This window comes from Lutra lutra, chromosome 3, assembly GCF_902655055.1.
Source record: "Lutra lutra chromosome 3, mLutLut1.2, whole genome shotgun sequence".
NCBI classification, from domain to species: Eukaryota; Metazoa; Chordata; class Mammalia; order Carnivora; family Mustelidae; genus Lutra; species Lutra lutra.
The window spans coordinates 37,979,745-38,006,377 of record NC_062280.1 but is presented as its reverse complement, the minus strand read 5'-3'; the positions used below and the strand labels follow the sequence as shown (position 1 = coordinate 38,006,377).

The following is a 26,633-nucleotide window of genomic DNA, read 5'->3' as shown; positions in this document are numbered from 1 at the left end:
AGGAACATTATGAGAACCCAAGGAGGGTCCTCCCCACCAGACACTGAAACTGTCCTCCGTCTTATTCCTGTTATTTCATCCTACACATGGTGCCCACTCTCCTGGCCACCCTGTTCCAGTCTCGGAAGCATTGAGGGGAGAAAATGGAAACCGCTCTGGGATGGTTGAAGCCCTCGTATGTTGTTCTAGAATGGTCTTTGTGTATATGTTTGACATACACACTGCTTACGCCAAAGCTGTGGTGCCTAGCATGGGAGAATACTTTGTGGTTGTAAACTTTTTGGCTGCGAGTCTCCACTTAGGACTTTGAATTCTGTCCTTTGGTCTTCCCACTGACAGCTGTGGTGGCTTCAGCAAAGCTTTTCACCCTTTATGAGCTCACTTTTGTTATTTGATGACTAACATCTTTTCATATGAGGGATTGTTTTCACTTCAGCAGATCGAAGTGTTTAGAGTATAGATTATCCTTTTGCCTGAGTGCTTGTTGAGTGGGATGGTAGGCTTCTTTATGGGGTCGCTCTACCCTGCGGTGGAGGCAGTAGAGCTGTTGGCCCCATTGAGGTATTCTCTGGGGATCTTTGACACCTTCAAACTATTTGTTTCCTGGTGCCCCACACTGTGGGGGCTATGCCTGAAAAATGGGCACTTTAGGGAACCAGTTATGGCTTTAAAGCTTAACCTTTGGACTCATGTCAAAGACTCTGTCTTCCTACATCTCCAAATGTCACTGTCTATTTTACTTCTTGTCTTCAGAAACTCTTGGGAGATCAGCAAAGATTCATTAGTGAAAAAAGGGAAAATAATCTAAGTGCCTAGAAGAGATATTATAATATTTTGGTTCCACAGCACTATGGAAAACATGCAGTCATTAAAAATTATGTTGTGGAAATTATACTGGTGTGGAAAATGTTCATCACGTATTAAATGAAATAAAAACCTGGTTGCAAAATGCTAGTAGGATTTTATTTTTGTGAAATACTGAAATATGAGCAGAAGTGATCCCTGAATAGCAGGATTATGGGTAAAACTTGTGATTTTCTTTTTCTTTTTTTTTCTTTTTTGCATTTTCTTAATTGTCAACAATGAATAAATACTACATTGGTAATTTGTTTTTAATAATACATTTTAAAGAGGAAATATTTATTTGGACAAAAGTTTACATGAAGAAACTCCATTCTAGTTCGATCTTTTTGGAAAACAGCTTCTTCTAAGTCACCCTGACTTAGACTTTTGTTTCTTCTCTTCACCCAAATCAGAATTTCCGTAACTTCAGGGAAAGTGACATTTTTCTGTCTAGCTTGCGACATGGTCGGTGTCGTACGGGTCTGGTGTGTACAGTCTAACAATTGTGAACCTACTCAAATGTATTTGCAGGGATGATGTGGCAGGCTGCTTAGTGGCAACCTCAGTGGTTAAAATGGAAATTTATTCTCCATACATTTAGGGGCCAGAAGTCCAAGATAGGTATCCCTGGCAAGAGTCAGGTGTCCAGGAGCTTCTCTGGAGGTGGTAGAAGAAAATCGGCTCCTTGCCTCTTGAAGTTTATGGTGCTGCAGGCAGCCCTTGGCTTGTGACCATATCACTCCAGTGTCTGCCTGTGTAATCACACTACCCCCTCCTCTTCCACCCATTTCTAACCCCCCTTTGCCTTTCTCTTGTAAGGAAACTTGTGGTTGGATTTATTTATTTGTTTGTTTATTTATTTAAGATTTTATTTATTTATTTGATGGACAGGGATAACAAGTAGAGAGGCAGGCAGAGAAGGGGGTGGGGAGCAGGCTTCCTGCTGAGCAGAGAGCCCGATGCAGGGCTCGATCCCAGGACCCTGAGATCATGACCTGAGCTGAAGGCAGATGCTTAACCCCCTGAGCCACCCAGGCATCCCACTTGTGGTTGGATTTTGTGCCCCTGTGATAATCCAGGATAGTCTCCCCAGCTCAAGATTTTTAATCAAATCGGCAAAGACCTTTTTCCTTATAAGGTAATATGTTACGTTCCAGGGAAGAGGACCTACTATTTTGGGGTGGTCTTACTTGGCCCATTACAGACAGTTTCTTTATAAATGAGGGACTCTAATGCTTGCTTTGGCAGCAAATATACTAAAATTGGAATGATACAGAGAAGATTAGCATGGCCCCTGCGCAAGGATGACATGCAAATTCGTGAAGCTTTCCATATTTAAAAAAAAAAAAATGAGGAATTCTAGAGATGCCAAAATTTCTAAGCAAAAAGAAATATAATGGTCCCAGTTAATCAGTTGTTTAGGTTATGTTATTTCTTAAGCCCAAGAAAATACTTTCATTGGAATTCAAAAAGCCACTTTAAAATACAGAAAAATGAGGAGCATTGGTCTGTGGAAGTATCTTGATCCTATGTTAAGCCAAATTTTTTTTGTTTTATTTTACTTTATCAAAATTTCTGAAAAGGAAGAGCTATTATAAAATTTTGAATGGAATCACAGGTTTAAGTCCTGACAGTTTATAGATGACATGTTAGATGAGTATGTTTGAAATTGAGGAGTGTTCCCTCTGTCCCTATACTCTGAAGAGTTTTAATCAGGAAAGGATGCTGTATTTTGTCAAATGCTTTTTCTGCATCACTTGAGAGGACCAGGTGGTTTTTCTCTCTTCTCTTATTAATTTGTTCTATCTCAATGATTGATTTGCAAATGTTGAACCACCCTTGTATCCCAGGGATAAATCCCACCTGGTCATGGGACTCCACCTGCATATAGGGAGGGCATGTACTGCGTGGAGCACTGGGTGTTATATGCAAGCAATGAATCTTGGAACACTATATCAAAAACTAATGACATACTGCGTGGTGACTAACATAACATTAAATAACATTATATATATAATATAATGTATATATATAATATATAATATATATGTAATATATAATATAAATAACATAACATTAATAACATTAAAAAAAAAAGATGAACACGTTTGTAAAAAATTCCACAGTTCTACCACAGGGAAGGAGAATAATGTTTTGCCTCCCCTCCCTCAGTAAAGCTTTAAGGATAATTTTGAAAATGATATGGAAAATATCATGAGTATAACATGTGTGTCTGAGAGAACTTTCTCATTATGAAACTAATTTCCCCTCATGACTTCTTGTTTAGATCATTTGTCTTTGAAACAATTTGTTGGTTTAGTTCTGAAAATTTAGTTGAATCATTATCTGAATTTAGGGTTCATTTATTTGGGAAATATGTTAATTACTTTACAACTTTTCCTGGATTAATTCCTTGGATAAAATGTAGTTCCTCTGTGGTAGACTTCATTTGTGGGGCAACCTATAGAAACACCACACAGAAAACCAATTAAGTTGGTAAAAACTCATTAATAATATACTTTATGGTTCCAGCAGAGACTGTACAACTTGCTTGAGATGGTTACAAGGTTAAGGTAACTTAAGGCTAAAATCTGGTGCGTAAATGTAAGAAGGTAACGTTTAAAAGACATTTTCAAGTTTATATTTTCTACATATTTTTGGTCAAGTAATTTTTTTTTCAGTGTTCTATTTACTTTTTACACTAAAGGAACTTGCATATTACATCATGAGTGCATCTGTTACTGGAAGGACTGGTTTAATTTTTTTGTTTGTTAAATGGAAAATGTTCATTAAATACAGAAGCATCAGGAGATATAGACTGAATATAACCTCATATAAGCCTAGACTTTCTTTGCAAGTGATTTTTTTTCTGACTTAAGTTTTAAAACTATGTCAAAGGAATACCTGCAGGGATTTACCAAAAAAACAAAACAAAACAAAAAAACACCAAAAAAACTCTATCAAATAGTAATGAAAAATGAAACATAAACTGTTTACGTGTCCCCCACATCCCTCTCATACCCCAGTCCTGCTCCAACTGTAATTATTTTAGCTGTTTCTTCTCATGCTTTTCTTCCTATTTCAAATGCTATACTATTACCATTTTAGGTACTCTCTTTTGGCTAGTTTGGTAGATAAAGATTTAGCTCCCTAATAACTCTACCCACTTGCCTTCCTCCATATTCCTAACATAGTTACTTTTGAAATTTTAGTTACTATCTGTGTGATAACTGAAGAGTGGGTCAAGACACCATGATTTTATTTCCTTTTTTTGCATAGTATTTTTTGAATCCAGAGTCTTACTATTTTTAGATTTGACATTATTTTATATATACTTAATTTTTCTCAGATGCACTTTCTGATTTGGCATATACCCGTCCATGTGTAGCTTAGCCACTCACTTGTGGAGATAGCGTATTCTTTATCATGTTCTCCTGAGCTTCTTTCAGAGTCTGTTGTGCTCAGTAATCAGTAACAGTAACCTGACAGATTACTGGCCTTTAGGCCCTTCTCACTGCTGTGACTTGGGGACTTCTCTCCCTTGAGGTGGATATTCCTCTGTTTGCTTCCTCTCCTTTTGATTTCCTTCTTTGTTATGCTGGAGTATGCGTTCAAGAAGTAATAATTGTGTGCCTTGTATGTCTGAAAATTTCTTTATTCTAGCCTCACCTTTTTGAAAGTTTGGGTATAGAAATGAAGATTGGAAATAATTTCTACTTAAAGCTATGGAGGTGGTGTTCATTGATTTCTACTATACCCTTTACTCTTGAGGGATCTGATTCCATTTGATCCAGATAGTGATGTTCCTTTACATGTGACTTTCTTCTCCCTCTACTCTCTGAAAAGTTTGGGGATTTTCTTTATGTTCTTTGTGCTCTGAAATTTCATGACTAGGTGCCTTGATGTGGATTCTACCACCCTCATTCCTATAGTTGGGAAATTGTGTATCTTTTCAATTTGGACACTCTTATTTCTTGGTATTTTGTACTGAGTAAAATTTTAAGTAAATTTTAAGTAAAATTTCTACTTTCCTTCTCAGTTGTGGAACCATTTGAGAAGTAAGAAACATGATACATGAGTTTCATAGTTACATGATACATACATAGATACATAGTTTCATGGTACAGCAGTTTTATAATACCTGGTTTGGAGCATGTGTCTGTGTAGACTCACTGGGTTTCCTAAAGTTTCCAGATCTCTGTTGGAAGCTCTAATAAGTTGTTTCTCTTCTGTCATTCATTTTGTCCTTTTGTGCTTCTGACTTAAAAATGTTCATTATGACAGTTTAGCGGAGTCTGGAGAAGACATGGATGTCTAAGGTCAACTTGCCATCTTTACCCTCTCAGTTGTTTGGTCCTTTCATTGCTAATAGTGGTTTGAACTTCTCTTGTTTTATATCTTCATCTAAGATGGAAACAGCTATCCTTAACTTACTTTCAAGTTGAAAGAAATATTTATAAAGTACTTCCAGGTTTTCACAAGAGTAGAGCTGTGTCAATAAAATACCATTCTTATTCAGATATAGCTCCCCTCGGTTTGAATGGAAAGGTCAATAAACTACAGACATCATGGTAGCAAAAGAGATAAATGTGAAAGTGGTAATAAATAAGCCAGATCATAAAAAAGGTCATAAACTATGCTCTTAAATTTGTATAGATATTTGTATAGATTATTGTATCTCTGAGTATTTCAACCCCTGATTACCTAGCGAGTAAATGATAAAAACCACTGTGACAACAGGTGCAGATGTGTTCCTTGGTGTGTTGGCTGTTCATTTCTTTGTTTTTCCTGAAAATATGACACCTTCATTTCTTGGCAAGAGAAATGATGTCAGGGCTTCTGTACATACTGAGATCTCTAAATGAGACATTAGTCACATGGGCGTTTATGAGTCACCAGGCATCTTCATAAACCAAATCCAGGAATTAAAAAATAATTTGCTCAGGAAGTAATGGGAATAAATAAAGTATATCATCCTGGGACACAGGAAAGCTACTTTGTGAGCTAAAGATCCAACCGAAATTAGTTTCTCCCCACGTTGATGGATTAATGCATTCTCTTTAAAACTTGTGTCTTGCCACTTCTGAGCAGTGCTGGAATTCTTACATGTCACCATCTGGCTATCCCATAATACTCGCTAGGGCAGAAAAGACGTCCATCATCACAAAGACATTACTGATAGTCTTTTCATGGGATGGTACAAAACACGTGTTTGCTTTTCTGCTCGGTTAGCTCACCAGCTCATTCGGAGCCCATCTTGGTTATGGATAAAAAGCTCTCTCCTCTGTCCTCTCCTGCTTATTCTCATTCCAGAAGTTTCCAAAAGCCCTTTTATTCTTTGTCCCTTCCTTGCATCCCCATCTATACTCTCCCAAGGTTCCAGGCCCTTCAGGAGTATTTGACTTGGGGGCAGGGAGCTCCAGGGGGCTTTAGGGCCCTGCACATAAATCTTCTGTAAGACAAACTTTATGACAAAAATGGACTCTTCTATAGCAAAAACCTGCTGCATCTGTCATTCTTATGCCAATAGAATCTTGATTTCATTTCTCCTTTTTAAGAATCACGTCTCAGGAAAGAGAGAATGGGGAGGAAGATAACTCATTCTGTCATATGTATGCTGGAGTCATTGAGAAAAAGAGCCAAAGGAAGGGAATTTGGAGACTATTGCAACAAAGAAACAATTAGTTTATTCACTCATTATTCACTCACTAAAATCCACTGCTACGGACTTTACACAGTTTTTCTTTTTAAAATCATGTGTCTGTTTAAACAAAATAAATATTCATTAATGATCTCTATAAATTTGTGAATATGTAGGTTAAATCTATGTACTTGTTACTCACACACGATGTGTATTTTAAAAAAGATACAGAATGGAAATCTTAGGAGAATGAGCTAAATCTGAAATACATGGTATTGTATATCTATCTTCATTGCGATGATTACTATTAACTTAGGCAAGGCTCTTCTTTAGTAATAGTGATGTCAAACCAAATCTCAGATGGCTTTGATGTCAGGGTTTTCAGCTAATCTTGTTGGACCCAATGAGATCATCAGTTTCACCCCAGAATGAGATGGAAAAGATGACGTACCAAGAGGAGAGGGCAAGGGAGTGTATCAACTCTGTCGTTTTCTTGTTGTCTGCTTATGGTATATTCTTTTTATTATCTAAAATCTGCCATTTGTGTGCAGGAACCTCAGCTGGGTTTTTGTTAAAACCAGATAATATGACCCATAAATCCACTGAGATGGGCAAATGTGAGCTATAATGATGACCTGAGAGATCATGTGAGTGAGGTGTCCGCATCAAGTTCTTCTCCTTTTTATTCTCTCTCTCTCTTTTTAAAAATATTTTATTTATCTATTTGGGAGAGAGACAGAGAGTGTGTGAGAGAGAGATTAGGAGCAGGAGCAGGGAGGAGGAGGAGGAGCAGAGGGAGAGAGAGAGGGAGAGGCAGACTCCCCAGCTGGGTGGGAAGCCCAATGCTGGACTCAGTTCCAGGACCCTGGGATCACAAGGCGGATGCTTAACCAACTGAGCCACCTGGGCTCCCCTCCTTTTCACAACAGAATTCTCACCTGTAGGAGACTTCTAGCTCCACATCTGACATGTGGACCAGCTGGTGCTGGTGTCCATCTCTATATTCGTGCTGAATTTATTTCATATTTTTGAAGATAAAAATAACCATGCATAGAAATTCTAGTGTATTGTATCCCCAGCCAAGGCGATTCTATCACACACCTCCTGGGGTGTAGATAGCTTACTCTGGAAATGGAGAACCTTGTCTGTGGTGCTGCAGACATCGAGGCTGCCCCCTGGTATGTGGAAGAGCATGCCAAGATCATTCATTGACGTCTGCCTCATTGTTCTGGGCAGAGGAAGTGATGGGCTGGTGTCAGATATCTACATCCAGACCAGATTCCACTCTTGGACCCCTGGTAGGTAAGAAAGCCAAGACTTGTCAGACTGGATGATCCTGTTAACAAGTGGATGGATAAGCAGAATTCTCCTGTCTCTTTCTTCATTTGTGGACCAGTTCTCTGGTGACAGTGCTCCTCCTTCCTGTATGGTGGAAGAGATAAGAAAAGAATTCGTAATCCCTTGTGTAGCTGCTAAAGACATCAAAATGAAGTGCAGCTCATCCAGCTTTGGCCAGACTCTGAAATTTATTGGCAACTAGCAGCCGTCCATGATAGCTGAGATGGTTCATTAGTGCAGGGGCAAATTCCACATTGATAAATCAAGGTTCCTTTGTAGCAAGTAGAAAAGAGTTTCCCAATGTTGGGGGTTCCCACTTAGACTTAGGAGTTTCATTTTCTTTTTTAATATCTTGTTCAGTAAGTCATAGCACAGCTTCCTGGAAGGGAAAAATACGAAGATCAGCATTATACAAAATATGGAAAGTTCCAGATACTATTAAAGGAGTAAAATTTATTTCATTGTATTTGAAAGATAAACAGATTCTTTACTCAGTTTGTTAATCTGTAGTCATTCATCTTCAGGCTCCATCACTTTCTAACTGATGATTACATCATCACTGTGAAGAAGGTGGCATTTGGGACATTATATCCTTTTCTTCTTTCTTCTCTCTCTCTCTTTTAAGATTTATTTATTTATTTTAAGAGAGAAAGAGATGGGGGGACAGAGGGAGAGAATCTCAAGCGGCCCCCCTGCTGAGTGTGGAGCCTGATGTGGGGCTCGATTTCATAGCACTGAGATCACGACCTGAGCCGAAATCAAGAGTCGGACGCTAAACTGACTGAGCCACCCAGGCGCCCCTTTCCTTCTTTGTTTAAGCTTGACTAAAGATGGGCTAAGTGCCGTGATGATGTTGTTGAAGCAAGATTAAGAATGCATGTATTGTAAGGCCGTGTTTGGTGTGAGGAGGCTGTATATTTCCTTGCCCCTTCATTTCCTGGTCCTTGTCCTTCTCTTTTCTCTCAGTGCTCTTTCCTCCCATCCTTTTTCTTTCTGATCCTTTCCTGTTGTCCCTGCTTACTCCCTTTCTCCCAACTTCCTGCTTCCCTTCCTATCCCCATACAGGTCCTTTGCGTGGACAGGCTCAGGTCACCTGCACAGACCCAACACATCTCTGTGGCCCAGGGAGGAGTTTATTAGCCTGGACATGTCTCCTGTGAGGAGCTGCTCAGACCCACCTGGGCTCCCACAGGAAAATCAGATATGTTGTGACTGTTGCAGGGGAGAAATAGACGCTGCACAACAATAGAAACAAATGTCTACCGTAAATAGTCCTCTTGTTTTTCTGAGAAGGAAATCAGTGTATACAGTTAGACACTGTGAGATGGTGATGGAGAGCCCTGGGAGCCGAGGGTGTCATGTTTCCTCTTTTGTTTGGCTTCGGTGATCCCTCAGCAGTCAAATGGGTATTTTAGGGAAGGCTGAGAGGATGTGTCAGGGGGTTTGGTGGGGGGGTGGTCTCCACAGGAGGCTCTTGGAACCCTTTTTGAAGAGTGGGGATTTCAGTTGAGTTCTGGGGATGGCCAGATAGAGGAGAAAGACTGCCCGAGAAATCCTGAGAAGCTTGTGACAACGTGGATGGAGCCGGAGGACATTATGCAAACAAGCCAGTCACAAAAAGAGAGACCGCATGAGCTCACTTACCTGTGGAATCTAAAACAGTCACACATTGAAACAGAGAGCAGAATGGTGGCTGCCAGGGGCTGGGGGTGGGTGGCAAAAGTGGGGAGATGTTGGTCAAAGTTACAAAGTTTCAGTTGTGCAGAACGAGTAAGTCCTGGGGATCTAACGTGTAGCATGGTGATGATGGTTAACAATATTGTATACTTGAAATTTTCTTGGAGGGCCGTTCTTTGGTGTTCTCACCACACACATGAGAGATAACCCACAGGAGGTGATACCTATGTTAATTAGCATCGTCGCGGTGAGCATTTTATGATGCATACATGCACCAAAGCATCAAATTTTATGCCTTGAATATATACAGTTTTCATTTGTCGATTATGCCTGAACAAAGCTAAAAAAATAGTTGATGAGCATGATGGTCTTTTAGAAGAAATCTTGCACACCAGTTGTGCGAGTCTTTGCACACCTGCGGTTGTGGACATCATGTCTCCTCCCACCTTCCAAAGGCCCAGGAGAAGAGGGCAGAGGCTGCTTTCAGCTCCGATTTGATAATGGAGGCAAAGACCGTTTGCTGCCTGTTATCCTCCAGGGCCCTGAGAACTTGTGTGTGTTGCTCCTGGCACGTGATTTCTCAAGTCTAGCTGAGGTCCCGCATTCTCATTAGGGAGAACCTACGCTCTTTGTTTGCATTTGGCCCTCCAGACAGATGCATGAAGGAAAACTTTGCCTGCTTTACATGTAGAATAGCTGATACATTTCCTTGTGTTCCAGCAAAGTCTCTCCCTTGCTTTATTCTGGTTTCTCAAACAGAAAAATGGGGAGTCCAGCCAGTGCAGCTTGTAATGCCTCAATGTATCTATATTTATATGTGAGCTTAGCAAAGTGCTTTCTCAGTAGAAGGCATAACTCCGTGCTGGGTATGAGCTTCAATTACCTGCGTAATTGCTGCAGGTGCATTTGACCTAAGTGCACCTATTCCATTCATCCCCACAGAGAAGTGTCTGCTTGTCTTGTTGTTACTTTATTTTTGCCTTTCAGCACTTGAAGATTGATTGAACTTACAGTGTATTGAGTTCAAACCTTTGTTCAGTCCTCTTCCTTCATTCAGGAGCTATTGTATTTAAACCATTAACATCTAATTGGAAACCTCAGACTGAATTTAGTGTCCTTGATTTAATTTAGTCCTCTGGTAAGAGATGAATGTCATCTTTACTGTTAGAAATTAACTTAAATGTGTTTTATGGTAAAGAATGATAAACAAATGAATGGTGATGCTTTATTTACTCCACTCAAGGCCCCCAGTTCTTTTCATTGAAACACATATGTCACAAGCTACTTCCCCATACGAATTTGCATTGACAGAAATCTTTCTATTCTCTCTGCTCTTTTGTTCCTGGGACTTCCACAAATGTATTAAATAGAGCAGCTGCTTATGAGGAATCAGAAAAGGGCATTGCCTTGTGTAGTTTATTTTACTTGAAATTGGTGAGATATGCAAAAATCTGTGATTAAAAAAAGACCCTGAACTTAATTTATTAAAGCCCTTAAATGTAAAAAAAAAAAAAATCCTTCATCTTCCTTTTGCATTTTCTCCCCACTGTTTTGAGCAAAGTAAAGCTTAGTAGTAGGAAATACCTTGCCTTAGGGAGTTAATTTTTTCTGCTGCAGAGACTTTAGTATGGCTCATTTCTACAAGAGAAACATAAAGATATGTGGTAAGTTCTGGAATAAGATCTATGAGCCTGGTACTTAATGTTTTAAATCACTGCTCTTCTCCATGGCTGCAGGGGATAGTTTGGGTTAAGGTAGGGCTGAGAATTTTGAGGGAATATTTGTCTGAATTTTCTCAGGGGGTCAAATAGGGCTCAGAGTTTCTTTAGTTTCAGTTTATGTCCCTGAAGGTCAGGATAGTCAGCCAATAGATTTAAATCAGAGAGAGAAAGGGCCAATTCCTTATTGATTTTTTAATGGAAGGTAAATAACCCGTTAGCCTTTATTCACAAAAAGAGACAGAATAAAGCTATTTTCATATAGGAATTTTGTTTCGGGGGCATTAATATATGGCTAAGTCCAAGAGGAAGGAATATTAAATTTCTGAAACAATTCTCTTTACTGATCCGTGAAACATCAGAAAACTCTTTTAAGTTGAAAAAAAAATGTTCCCCCCCCCCTCGGATAACTCTTTTATACTAGTTATCTATTGCTGCATAAAAATTACCCCCAAATTAGTGGCTATGGCCGCAGTCATTTATTATCTTACAGTTTCTGTGGACTGGTAATCTGAGTGCAGGTCAGCTGACTGTCTCTGCGTCAGGGTCTCTCCTGGGGTTGCCATCGGGCCATTGGCCGGGACTGCAGCCTTATTCAAAAGCTCAACTGAGATAGGTTCCTGTGCAAGCTCACTCAGGTGGCGGCTGGTGGGATTCAGTTCTCTGCAGGTGGTTGGGCTGAAAGCAGCGGTTGCTCGCTGGCTATCTCCCAAAGATCTCCTCAGTTCTTTGCCACAATCGCCTCTTCATAGATCAGCTGACCCCCATCAGGACCAGCAAGTGAGAGAGCAAGACAGGATAAGCGAGATAGAAGACAGAGTCTTTTTGTAACTTAAACTTGGAAGTGACATCTTAGAAGCCTCAGGACTAGCACACACTCAAGAGGAGAGGATTGTACAAGGGCCTGAACACTGGGAGGTGAGGTTTGCTATGGGGCCACCTGAGAAACTTCCTATCCTGTCCACTGACTGCTTTTTCAGGCCTCTTTTCATTAGTTAACTGACAAGTACGCATTGAACTTGGTGCTCAGAGTTGAATAATCTGAGTTTTGTATTTCACATGATTGTGCTTCTTCCTCTTTAAACCTACCCATCCTGAGCTTCAGGTCTTGACCTGGGATGCTTTAATGTTATCAACTACTCCTGTCTGTTCACTCTGGGCACGAACATCATGAGAAAATTCTTTTTTTTTTTTTTTTTTTTTTTACCATCATGAAGAGATATTAGCACCCCCGCGTTCACTGAAGCATATAATTCACGATAGCTAAGCTGTAGAAACAACTTAAGTGTTCATTGACAGATGAATGGATGAAGACATTGTGGTGTGTATATATTCAGTAGAAATGAGCCATACTAAAGTCTCTGCAGCAGAAAAAATTAACTCCCGAAGGCAAGGTATTTCCTACTACTAAGCTTTACTTCGGCCATGAAGAGAGAGGAAGTCCTGCCATTTGTGATGACATGGATGGACCTTGAGGGCATCATGCTAAATGCAATGAGTTAGGCAGAAAAAGACAAGTACTGTAAGATCCCATTTATATGTGGAATCTAAAAACAAAAATGAACTCATAGAAACAGAAAGCTGATATCGTTCCCTGGGGCTGGGGGTGGGGGTGGGGGTGGAGGACATGGGGAGGGCTTCACTGAAGGGTACACACTTTTAGTTGTATAAACTTATAAGGTGAATAAGTTCGAGGGACCTAATGTACAGCGTGGTGATTACAGTTATCAATACTGTATTGTACTCTTGAAAGTGTTAGGATAGTAGATCTTAAATGTTCTCACTATGACAAAAACAAAAATGTTAATTATGTGAGGTGAAGGTTATGTTGATTAACCATCTTGTGGTAAACATTTTTCAGTTTATGCATGTATTAAATGACTACATTGTATACCTTAAATTTACACAGTGTATATGTCAATTAAATAAAGCTGGGGGAAATAAAAGAGAGAAAGGTGATTTCTGAAGTTGGACCTATAAGCATAAAGCTTTCGGCTTTTTTCACAATGTTCCCTCCCAGCCTCAATGACCTAGCTAGTTAATTTGGTTGATCATGTGTCATTTGGCAAAAGTGGGAGATTAAGTCTTTACTAAGCTCATGAGATGGATGTGGATGAAGGATTTAGAGTCGTGTGCTATGTTTTTATCCTGTTTCCTTTCCTGCTGAACAATAGTGCCTCCTTTGAGCTGGAAAATTTCAATCAGGCAGCTGGTATGGGGACTTTTCTTCTTTTCTAAATAACTGTTTGGATGATCTGTGTCTAGTTAACTCATGAGGTTACGCATATGTGAGACCACAGTGAAGGATTTTATCCACCTAGTTAGCCTGGTTTTATTCTGTGAGCAAGGTTTCCAATTAGAAGCCAATGCTAATTCTGCCTAGTACTTGCCTCTCCTTCAGTGACTTAACTTTTGGTCTCTCTTTTATGTTATCTGTAAAATGGGAATAATAGTCATTTGTCAAAGTTGTCACGAAGACGAGATGAGACAGGGCTAGGTAGTGGTGCTCAAGAGGATAGCTATTACTTCTCTCGCTTTTCTTTTTATTTATTTTTAAGTCCTTTATGCTCAACTCAAATGCTTTTTATAAAGACATCCCTTTATAATTTGTTTGATTCATGAATTTTTTTTTAAAAGATTTTATTTATTTATTTGACAGGCAGAGATCATAAGCAGGCAGAGAGGCAGGCAGAGAGAGAGAGAGGAGGAAACAGGCTCCCCGTGGAGCAGAGAGCCTGATGCGGGGCTGGATCCCAGGACCCTGGGATCATGACCTGAGCCGAAGGCAGAGATTTTAACCCACTGAGCCACCCAGGCACCCCATGATTCATGAATTTTTAAAAGGACATCATGGAATTGACCATTTGAACCATTTTAAAGTGTATCATCCAGTGGGTTCAGCACATTGATGATGTTGTGCAACCATCACTGCTCTCTGCTTCTAGAATGTCTTCATTACTCCAAAAGGAAATCTCATACCAATTAAGCAGTCACTCTCCATTTCCTACCCCCGTCCCCAGCCCCTGGCAAGTGCTAATCTACTTACTGTCTCAATGAATTTGCTTTTTATGGATATCTCATATAAATGAAATCATACAATATGTGACCTTTCTTGTCTGGCTTCTTATAGTTAGCATAATATTTTCAAGGTTTCTCACTTTTATTTCATGTACCATTTTACTGATGTCTGCTAGTTACAGGAAGAATTGAATGAGGAAGAGTAATTCAAAGTGTATGCTCTCTGAATGGAGGGCGGGGATGGTATCATTTTTGTAGGAGGATGAACCACACCAACCACCTAAAGACTGAGAATAAAAGTGGGAGGGAAGCCAGCCAAGTTCATTTCTAAATCAACCTCTCCTGAAGCTGCTTCTCTTTCCTACAACCTCCTCTCCTTCCCTCTATGGTTCCCTTCCTTGTACCTCCTCACCCCAGTCAACTCATCCCTTCTCATTTACTACCTACTCTCTCCCTTCCTTCCATTCTTTATTCCTCTCTGCACTTTTTCCTTCTTTGTTTCATTATTCCCTCTTTTCTTCTCTCTGTACAAAGGCAGAACTAAAATAGGTTAGTACTCAGAATTTCGATTGCTGGGGATTTATCCCAAGTGAACATAGTCAAAGTAATTGACTTTAACCTTTGAGATCATATAAAAAGCCCAATATAAGAGCTTGGTTTAAAAAAATGATATAGCTCTTGGAAAGACTCTGTAGCCACAAAAAAAAAAAAATCATGCTTAATTGAATATTTAATGACAGAGTATATTTTTAGAGATAAAAGACCTTTTTATAAAATAGCAGTGCAATAGGTTTTAATGGTCTAATAGGTTTAAAATAGATTGTAATGAATCAAATAATATTATGTGTACTCTATGTGCATCTTTATCAGAGGAAAATAAAAGGATGCACTTAAAATTTTAACAGTCATTATCATAGTATGGGACAATTACCAGTGGCTTTTAGTTTTCCTGTTTGTGCTTATTATAGCTTCAAAATTTTCAACACATGCATCAACCTTTGGAATCAGGGAAATAGGATTAAAAAAAACACTGTTATTGAAAGTAGAAAAACTCAGTACGTGGCAATGAAATCAGAGAGTGGTCCTCATTGTAAAGGGTTGATTGATGTATCTCGAATGAGATGATTTTGTCCCCAGGAACATTTGACAATGTCTGGGGACATTTTGGGCTGTCACAAGTGGGAGGTGTGACTGGCATTTGGGGGTAGAGACCAGGGATGCTGCTGAACATCCTGCAACATACAGGATGTCCTCCCCGCCCTTCACCAACACATTCTCCAGCCCCAAAGTCAGTGGCACCCAAGGATGAGAAACATGTTCAGTGGCTAGTTTAAATATTTTAAATTAGCTCATTGGAGAATATCAGTGGAAGAGGTCAAATCACTTGGGTTGTTTTTAATGGGTATAAAGAATTAATTTACTTCAAATAACACTACACTGACCTCATTATCTAAGGACTTCAGGTGAAATCATGCTCTTTTTCTACTGTTTCACCTGTTATCAGCATTTTTTTTTTTTTTAAAAAATCTGGGCCGTGTATCTCAAAGAGAAGAAGCCAGGCGATATGTTTGAGGCTAGTGTGTTGATACTGACTTAGGACACAAAATTCCATGGATTAATGAATAGAGGTAATTGTCCGAGAGAGAATAGTCCAGTCCTGCAGAATGAAGAAATTCTGGCTGAGGGAAGAGTGCCACCTACTGAATTGTGTTTGGGTTTTCCCCAGGTTCTAATTTATGCAGGTTTATGCCTGAAAGTTACTTTCCATTATGGATCTCACACATTTTCTTAAGTAGTTACTGCCACAGTGTTAAACAATATTTAGTTATTATTGGATCAAGGTGTAATTAGAAACAGCTGTGAACAATTGCGTACCATCCAGCTCCTGAAGTAGCAAGCTAAATTGTGCTTGAAGACCTCGGGTTGATTAACAGAGATTGTATCTGGCAGTTAAAACAAATCCATCTCCCGTTCGAGGGCTGCCAGCTAGTCCCATTTTGCCAAGATAACCGGAAAGATTAAAAATGCATTCAAGGGGCACCTGGGTGGCTCAGTCGGTTAAGCGTCTGCCTTAGGCTTTGGTCATGATCTCAGGGTCCTGGGATCGAGCCCAAATTCTGTCTCCCTGCTCAGCAGAGAGCCTGCTTCTCCCTCTCTATCTGACCTCCTCCCTGCTTGCACGGGGTCTCTCTCTCTCTGTCTCAAATAAAATAAATAAATGCATTCAATATACCATTTTCAAATGTCACCAAGTTAAAAAGAAAGAAAGAAAGAAAGAAATTAAAGCACCTAGTGTTTGCCATGACAAAACTGTCAATATTTTATCCTTTCCTCAGAATTCCATCCCTGATCTTTCCTCTCTGTATATTTCTATTTTCTTCCTTCCTCCCTTCCTTCTCCTTCTTCCTTCCTCCCTCCCTCCATCCCTCCTTTCTTTCTTTCCTTTTTGTTTTTCCCTTTTTCTTTTCTTTCTCTTTTAAGTAGGTTTCACACCCAGCATGGAGCACAACACAAGTCTTGAACTCATGACCCTGAGATCAAGACCTGAACTGAGATCAAGCATTGGATGTTCAACCGACTAAGCCATCACTCCCCTCTCTTTATTATTTTTAAATGCCCATTTAAAATGCCCTCATCTTTTTCCCAAGTATTTCTTTAAAAACTCTATAGGGCAGTGCATACATTTTGATATATCTACTTAATAACTACATTTTTAGATAACTTGAAAAACCATTTTGAATTATATGTTGAATTGGATGGGTCAGATAATTACCATGGTGAATCTCTTTATTGGGATTAAATAATTTGTCTCATAAAATTATATGCTTCTGTGTAATATGTTAATTCTTGCTCCTAATCAAACATTTAATTACATAATGAGCTTGGATAAATTTGTAACCTGAATCTAAAACCCATTTATACGAAATTCAAAACGGTGTGTATCGCAGATAGAGGAACAGTTTCTAGCATTTTGGTTCAAAATTTTAGCAATATCTGCCAATAATAAACATGAGGATTTGTGACAATTTCCAAGTCCAGGAAAACTTGCAGCGCTAAGGGCTGGAAAAGCTGGATTTCATGTGTTTATTTATTTATACTGACTTGTGGGTTCGAAAGAACTTTTATAACGTTGACTGTTTACTTGATTTCTCTGGAACGGTGACTGCCTCTCACACGAACGTGGAGGAACCAGAACCTTATGAGACCTTCCTTTGTCCCAAGTCTTGTTGCCTCTTTCAGAAAAAGTGGAGGCTCTTTAAGAATTGAATTTTGCCCAATTGACCTGCATGATTTATTCAGAGCTCTGTTGACTTGTGAGACCCTGGCTTTTATTAGTATTTATTTATTTATTTTTGACAGAGAGAGAGAGAGAGAGAGAGAGATCACAAGTAGACAGAGAGGCAGGCAGAGAGGGCAGGGGAAGCAGGCTCCCTGCTGAGCAGAGAGCCCTATTTGGGGCTCGATCCCAGGACCCTGAGATCATGACCTGAGCTGAAGGCAGAGGCTTAACCCACTGAGCCATCCAGGTGCCCCGTGACCCTGGCTTTTAATTGTTAAATAGGATTAATTAGTGAAAGACATGTCTGGCATGGGTATTTTGTGGTACCTTTTGGTAGAATGGACAATTTGCTTGAGCTTATTTTGTGGGAGAAAAATCACTCTTAAAACATGACTGGCATGGTAATTTTTCTGTGTGAATGGGGTTTCTTTACTCTTCACAGTGTGTGTGTGTGTGTGTGTGTGTGTGTGTGTGTTAAAGTGTCTAGTATTTACTTAAAGTTTACTTATGCTCATGTGTTATGGGTTGAATTATATCTCCACCCAAATGTGTATATTGAAGTCCTGTCCCTCAGAATGTGGCCTTATTTAGATACAGGGTTGTGTAAGTGTAATTAGTTTACGATGAGGTTGTCGGGAGGGCCTTTAATCAAATAGAGCTGGTGTCTATAAAAACAGGGTACATTTGAGCATAGACATAAAACAGTGAAAATGCCTTGTGACCATGGGGGAGTTATGCCGCCTCAAGCCAAGGAAATTCCAAGAACTAGGAGAAAGACCTGGAACAGATCCTTCCCCACCATGGCCCTTCAGACACCTTGACCGCAGACTTGCAGCCTCCTGAACCGTGGGACAATACCCTTCTGTTGTTGAAGCCACTTAGTTCATGGTTCGTCATTATGGCTGCTCCAGGAAACCAGTATGTCAAGACATTACTGACGTTGCTGTTTCCAGTTGAGTTCCACTAACATTTATGAGCACTTACTTCATGCCGGAAGCAGAGCTGGATGCCAGTGACACAAGCTGAATTAAGTTTCCTAGGAACTGAGCCTTGTGGGAGAGGTGGACAGAAGCGATCCAGGAAGTTTGATGTCCCCCTACGTTCAGAGTCGCCAACTTGAGATAGACCCATGAAGTCACCTAAGAAACCTGCTAGCTCCCTAATTATCTTGCTCAAATTCATTCCACAGTGACTATGAAAATCACCACTGTCCTCATTTCCATCCAACCAATGACTTTCTACTCCTGCTCATGGGATATTTCTTAAAGATGGTTTCTTTCTTTCTTTTTTTTTTTTAAGACTTTTATGTTTTTTTTTTTTTTCTTTAAAAAGAGAAAACAGGGACTTTCCGAAAGGGTGGTTTCCTTTCCTTGCCGTCAGCCTCACACAGGGTCACCTCCCCACTTTCCAGGTGGTTCCACACTTCTCCCCGATTGGGGGCTTTGCTGGGACTCTCACCCTTAGTGGGGAAAGTTCTGCCTGTCGCAGAAACGTGAGGGCACGTGTGCCTCTGCAGGATTCCAGATGGACTGAGGGCTATAAAGCCCTTGAAATGACTCCTAGCCTGCCCTTCATGACGTAGTTATTCAGAGCTTTGATTCACAGTTCCGTTATAATGAAAGTTCAAGGGTGTTATGTTTAACAACTGTTAACACCAGTTGGTAAAACTGAACTGACATTTATTTTGGTGATAAAGCTGAACCGATGCAAGGTTGCCAGTGGCTACTTAAGAGCAAAGTGTCCTTGAGAAATATTTCCTTCTTTGTGCTACTGCTTCAGTCTCCGGGTGGAGCCCTTCACAGCTTCTTTGCTGTAATTAGTGTGAGCACTGTAGCTGGTAGGTTGCCATGGTTACTTGAGCCCACTGGGCAGACAGATTTTCATTGTAATTAGTGTGAACACCACAGCACAGCCATGGGTGCTACTCTTCCGAGGAGCCACCTCCCCGGTTAAGCGTGGACGGTCACCATGCAGGGTGAGATGGGAAAGAGAAACATGGCCTTTTCTTCTGTTCCTTCTGTTCAGACTGGTGGAGCAGAGACCATGACCCACTTGGGGGATAAAGACAAATCAGATTGTTTTTAGAAATAGGCTTCTTCATAGTGCTGTTTGCATAAGCTACTCTTTCAAAATGGGAATGAATAAATACTTTCTGGATAGCTGAATTCGACTTAATACACTTACACAGAACCCAATACGCAAGCCACTTGAGGAGAACTGCCAGGCAATGAAATGAAAATTAAAATGCCTCCTACCATAATGACAGTTAGATTTTGGTATGTAGAAGTGCCTGAAATTTGCCAATATGGAATTTTCAATAAATTAAGTTCTTTTGGAGTCATCATAGCTTGGTGGAAATAACCCAAATATGGCGGGCTTTGGAGTTCGGGGCATTTGGGAGCAAGCCCCATCTTTGTAGTTACTCAGTTTGCATTCCTAGGTAAGTCAGATACCTTTTCTAAGCCTCCATTTTTTCATCTTTTAAAAATATGATGTAAATATTTAGAGGGTATTTGTGAGCATTAGAAATAATGAACGTAAGTGACCTGGGAAATAGTAGATACTCAAAGCATGGTGGTAATTATTATTTGTAGTAGTACTAGATAGTTTTCAGTTTAGAAATAAATGGTAAGGAAGAGAAGCTCACAGTTCTGAATGCAGTGTTGGTGTAGTATTCATTAAATAGCTTGGGTTATCCAAGTATTGTCATCATGAAGTCAGTCCACTATGTTCAAAAAGAAGGATTCTTTGGCTTTGAACAGTTTTTTTTTTTTTTCCCTTATCAAAGATTCTCCTTTCAGCGATGGGAAGTAATAAGTCTCTTTGCACATTTCAACTTGAAATACTTGGAACTTTGTACAGTTACACTAACATCAGAGAGCCTTTCCGTAATTGCTGAAATGCAACAGCTAGTTAGCAGGATAAAATGCAGCACTGCATTTTGGACCAAGATTTTAAAATATTTTTCTATTTGAGTTTTTAGAGGGAGTTTAAAGGGAATGAATTTTCCTAAGCTGGATTATGCTTTGAATAAGTGCCCTGGGATGAGCTCACAAATGTTAAGTGTCTTTACTGCTTCCTTGGAAACACCTTTGGTTGTTGAGAATATGTGAAGTTTGGGAGACTCTGGTGTTAATGTTTTAATCTATTTGCCTTTTGTGGGGAACTTGATTCGTGGTTTACTCCCTAGCGAATGTGTGACATGGATGCCTAGGGAATGGGAGACCCAGACAGAGCCCCTGACAGCTCTCACTCTATAGGAAGGACAGGTAGTCCCATCAACATCAACAATGCATCCAAAGGAAGCCTGAGTCCTCAGAGGAAGATGAGCCCCATGGAGGCCAGACAAAGAGGAGCAGGAACATGGCAGTGGTTTCCCAGGCTGTTCCAGAGACAGAGATAGATACAGAGAAACAGAAAGGCAGACAGAGAGACATGCTCTGTCTCTGGCCTGTAAGAGTTTTATGATCACATAGTGGATTGTGTTAGTTCATTGTACCGTTTTATGATCTAGAACTGTGGTTCTCAAAGATGAGCGGTGTGTTTTAGTTCTCTGGGGGACATTTGGCAATGTCTGGACACGTTTTTGGTTTTCACTGTTGGGGAGGTATTAATGGCATCTAGTGGGTGGAGGCCAGAGATATTCCTAAACATCCTTTAGTTCATGGACTAGCTCTACAACAAAGAACCATGTAGCCTGAGATGTCAATAGTGCCTAGGTTGAGCACCTCTGGTCACCTGGTCTAGAAATAGACACGTCTTCAGACTGGCCCATGTCATTTTTTCTTACCCCTGCTCAGAATGTCACCTTCTGATGGCTTATTTTGCATTTTAGACGCCTTGACTTAAGAAAGGGGTTGTCTTTACAAATGGCTAACAGACACATGAAAAAATGTTCATCATCATTAGCCTTCAGGGAGATTCAAATCAAAACCACATTGAGATACCACCTTACACCAGTTGGAATGGCCAAAATCAACAGGACAGTAAACAACATGTGTTGGAGAGGATGTGGAGAAAGGGGAACCCTCTTACACTGTTGGTGGGAATGCAAGTTGGTGCAGCCACTTTGGAAAACAGTGTGGAGATTCCTCAAGAAATTAAAAATAGAGTTTCCCTATGACCCTGCAATTGCACTACTGGGTATTTACCCCAAAGATACAGATGTAGTGAAAAGAAGGGCCATCTGTACCCCAGTGTTCATAGCAGCAATGGCCACAGTCGCCAAACAGTGGAAAGAACCAAGATGCCCTTCAATGGACGAATGGATAAGGAAGGTGTGGTCCATATACACTATGGAGTATTATGCCTCCATCAGAAAGGATGAATACCCAACTTTTGTAGCAACATGGTTGGGAATGGAAGAGATTATGCTGAGTGAAATCAATCAGGCAGAGAGAGTCAATTATCATATGGTTGCACTTACTTGTGGAGCATAAGGAATAACATGGAGGACATTGGGAGACGGAGAGGAGAAGGGAGTTGGGGGAAATGGGAGGGAGAGACAAACCATGAGAGACTGTGGACTCTGAGAAACAAACTGTGGGTTTTGGAGTGGAGCGGGGGTGGGAGGTTGGGTGAGCCTGGTGGTGGGTATTATGGAGGGCACGTATTGCATGGAGCACTGGGTATGGTGCATAAACAATTAATTCTGGAACACTGAAAAATAAAATAATAAAATTAAATTAAATTAAATTAAATTAAAAGTTAGTTTAGACTGCTGTGACAAAATACCATTAACTGGGTGGCTTATCCACAACAGAAATGTATTGTGGTTCTGGAGGCTGAGAAATCCAAGATCAGGGTGCTGGTCAATTTGGTATCTGATGAGAGCTCTCTTTCTGGTTGCAGACGGCTTTCTTCTTCCTGTGTCCTCACTTGGTGGAAAGAACAAGCTAGCTCTCTGGCCTCTTCTTATAAGGGCACTAATCCTATTTATTAGGGCTCCTACTTCATGATCTAATTACTCTTTGATAGCCTCAGCTCCACATATCATTATGTTGAGGGTTTTAGCATATGAATTTTGAAGGACACATAACAAGTTTGTCTTAGTTGGTAAATAGTAAGTTCCATCCTCCAACAGAGATAAACTAAAAATTTTGCTCATTCATAAGTCTCTTAAAATTCAAGTCAATTCTGAGTCTGAGTAATTTGAATCCATGGGGAAAAAAATGGAGCAGGAATAATAATAAATAGGTACAATTTCTGTGCAATAATAAATAGATACAATTCTGAGAGAAAATAGAGAGGTTGTGTCTCACCAAGCAAAGAAATCACCAGCTTTTCTCCATCTCTTCTGGATTCATGGCTAGATTACATCTCCCAGTACCCCTGGCAGGTAGGTGTCCCCTATAACTGAGTCCTGACCACTGAAATGTGGACAGACATAACATATTCCTTGTCCAAGCCCAGCCCATTAAATGTGCAGAAGATCTTTGATTCTCCTTCTCCTCCTACCATTCACATGGAGAAGATTCCAAGTTTCAAGGAGAGGGGGGAGCCACAAGCTGAGAGCTTTGGTTCTTGACCAGTTGCACTGAAGAAGCTTACCCTTAGGTTGTTACATAAGCAGAAATAAGCCTTTATTTTCTTAAATCACTAAGATGTTGGTTATTAAGGAAGTTTTTAGCCCACTCTAATAAAAAAAAATGAAACAGACATGTGCAAACATGTGGGGGACACTTGACCTGTGGCCATCCATCTGGGACTACATGGAAAATTTCACCTCTACCAACTATGCAAAGGTACTGAATTAATGATTCTTCTGAATATGCCAGTGTTTACATTTACACATGTTCTCTTCTGAATCACATTTTAAAATCAAAGTATTCATCAAACTTCCTTTATTGGTATTTTGCATGATAGGCAAAAGCTTATTTATGTCTCATGCAGTCATTTTAGTAATTTCAGGTTCTTATACTCTGCATGAAGATTCATAAATTCACATATTATCCCCTCAATGCTAAGCATTGCATGTGAGTCTGGGATTTAGCTGAGAAATGTGGAATATGAGTTTTTTTTGCCAGACCATTCCCAGTCGGTTGTGCATCTCAGGAGCCAAAGCTTATTACTTTCCAAGTTGTAATTTAAACTTGTTAAATTGCCTCCAGACCCATCTTTTTCATGTAGCACAATGGGAAAAACTCAGTGCTTTGGCTCCAAATGTGTTTCTCTTTTATTCTTCTCTCTCCAAAATCCTACCTCCTTTGGGGCTGCATCATCATTATTTCATAGAAACTTCAGGCAGGAACATCTTTTTATGAAAACTTTTTGTTTTTCTGTGTTTCTTTCTTTTTTCTTTTCTTTTTTTTTTTTTTCAAAGACATTTCCCATCACATCTGGCAGGTGTGTGGCTCTTTTTGAGAGTCCTTCAAACTTGTGATGTAGTCACATTTTAAGATCTTTGTGGGATGGCTTTACGGAGAAATTAAGCTTTGTAACTATGTAGAAAATTGACCTGGTAAACACATTAGAAATGGATTATCCTCTATTGCTCCCTTAATAGCTACCAAAGAATGTGCAGTCCATAACCATTTCAGGACCTCGCAGGGGCTTTGTTGCTGAGAAATGGAAGGTTCAAATTTTGTTCAGTATGCTCAGTATACTTTGGCAGAGAAAGGCTTCAGTGGTATACCAGCTGCTTGCATGGAGATCAGCCTCCCACAGACTACAATCACGGGGGGGAGATGTGCACGGAGTATACATGCCAAGTATAGTCAACACTCGATGTCCCATATTTAAATATTTAAGGAATGGGGTGATGTTCAGCAAAATTATCTTATTAAAATTATTTCATTTTCATGGATTAGATTTTTCCAGCGAATGTTTGTAGGGCTTGGGAGGGGAAGGAAAGGGAGGGCCGCTTATACACTTCAGTATTGTAGAGCCTATATTCTAAGCAGTTTTTTCTTGTTTTTTGTTTGTTTTTTGCTTTATTTTGTTCTGTTTTTTGTTGTTGTTGTTGTTGTTGTTTTCCTTGGTTTATTTCCCCTCATGTTCCAAGAGGCAGGTTCTGCAGTATGGACAGATCAAGTGTGATGTGGGTTGTCAGTTGCCTGAATAATTAATAGAGAATTTTCAAATGTGTTGAGGAAGAATTGGACCGAAAATGAAGGCAGCAATTTTTATTTTATTTTATTTTTTGCTCCCTTTATTAGACAGGGTGGAATGTTATGCTGCTGTAACAAACATTCCCTAAGTGTCATTAAGTGAAAACAACGCAGTAAGGCAGGTGTATTTTTTACTTACTTACTTACTTACTCTGATTAATGTCATCTTTACTCTGAGACTCAGGCTGATGGAGGTGCATTATAAGGATTTTACAAAGAAACAGGGAACACAGCATGGAGAACCATGGATGGGCTCTATAATGCTTCAGCAGAAAAGGGACACACATCACTGTTGCTTACTTTTATTGGCAAGAGCAAATCTTAGAGCCAAAGCTAACTTTGGAAACACAGGGAAGTGTGATTGTTCTGAATACCAGAAATAGAAACTGGGTATCAGTAAAGAGTAGAAATATTGACTTCACTCTCCTACCCCAACAGAAATATATGCTCACACACATATTTAACCCTAAGCCCAATCATAAAATTGGCCCCCAATGGAAAACGAAGATTCATTATGGGAAATTTTAGAAATACAGCTCAGAGTAGAAGATACCCAAAGAGTTAGATCTTCTCTTGAGTGCAGGAATTTTTAGCCAACAGGTACTGGAAAGGCATTTTGTTTTGGGGGCCTCTCCTCCACCCTATGCTCAGTCAGGAACTATTGCAACACAATCTCTGAATTGAGAGTGTTAATTTTGCCATCTCATTGAAAAAAAAATAAATAGGGCTCAGACTAAATTTTGATTTTTCTTTTAACTTTCCCTTCTTTTTAAATAGCAGGTCAAATATCAGTGAGAATTATGGCCACAGATGTGAGACATACTCACTGAATCTCATTTTCAAGGTCTGTTGAATAGATGAAAGGCAAATATGAAGCATGAGAAAAATACTTCTTACATTTTTTTAAGATTTTTTTTTTTTTTTTACTTTTAAGTAATCTCTACACTCAGAGTGGGTCTTGAACCCATGACCCCATGATCAAGAGTCAGATGCTCCACTGAGGGAACCAGCACCCCAAGAAAAATTACTTTAAACATGTAATTATAGAGAATTAAAGGTGGTGCTATCAGAATTTACTGCTGTTTGTAGCTGTTTATGACATTGAGATAATCTCATATTTTTCTTTTCCTCTTTTTGATACCATTATTTTTTAAAAATTTCCTTTGCTCAAAACAAGTAAGATGCTAGTTGCCTGGGAGAAGCTGAAAGGAAGACCACAGCAATAAAACGAAGCCATCCTCAGTTGTGGGGAGCCAGAACAGATGGATTCATTATGATAAGGCTATTATCCATCTAATGTAGCCACCAGCAAAACCAAAATTCCAGACTTTTGAAAATCCTCATTAACTCAAGAAGAAAATAATAAAATTTACTCAGCATGGCTATTGAAGAGCAAACGTTTCATTTTACTTTGTCTTTGCCCCAGGTTTTAATTTATCAAACCACATACGGAGAAAATCTCTTATGCTACCATCAAGTCTTGCTGTGTTTTATTTAACATGTAGCTGAGCCAGACAGAAGCTACTGAGGCAGCTTCCCCTTAAGGAAAGTTCATTACCTGGTATTGGTCTACTTTGTCCACTTATCTTGAAGAAAATATTTGCAAATCATATAACTGATAAAAGATTTGTGTTCGGAATGTATAAAGAAATCAGAGGGGGAGACCAACCATGAGGGAATGTGGACTCTGAGAAACAAACTGAGGGTTTTGGAAGGGAAGTGGGTGGGGGGATGGGTGAGCCTGGTTGGGGGTATTAAGGAGGGCACATATTGCATGGAGCACATGAACCTTGGAACACTGAAAAAATTAAATTAAATAAAAAAAAAATCTAACAACTCAGTAATAGAACAAATACCCAATCTTAAAAATGGCAAGTAATTTAAGGAGACATTTCTCCCAAGGAAATATGCAAGTGGTCAACAGGTACGTGAAAAGACACTCAGAGTCTTTCAATACAAGGGAGATGCAAATCACAACTATCATAAGATACCACTTCACACCCACAAGG

The 26,633-nt window shown here is 39.7% G+C and overlaps 1 protein-coding gene and 1 non-coding gene across 2 annotated transcripts in view; both read left to right on the top strand.

Annotated features, from left to right (window-relative positions):
• PID1 (phosphotyrosine interaction domain containing 1) overlaps positions 1-26,633 on the top strand; it is a 232,532-nt gene that overhangs the window by 117,055 nt on the left and 88,844 nt on the right. The window lies entirely within an intron of this gene.
• LOC125096549 (U6 spliceosomal RNA) lies at positions 2,080-2,182 on the top strand. The gene has a single exon (XR_007126232.1). It is a non-coding gene; the product is annotated as a U6 spliceosomal RNA (small nuclear RNA).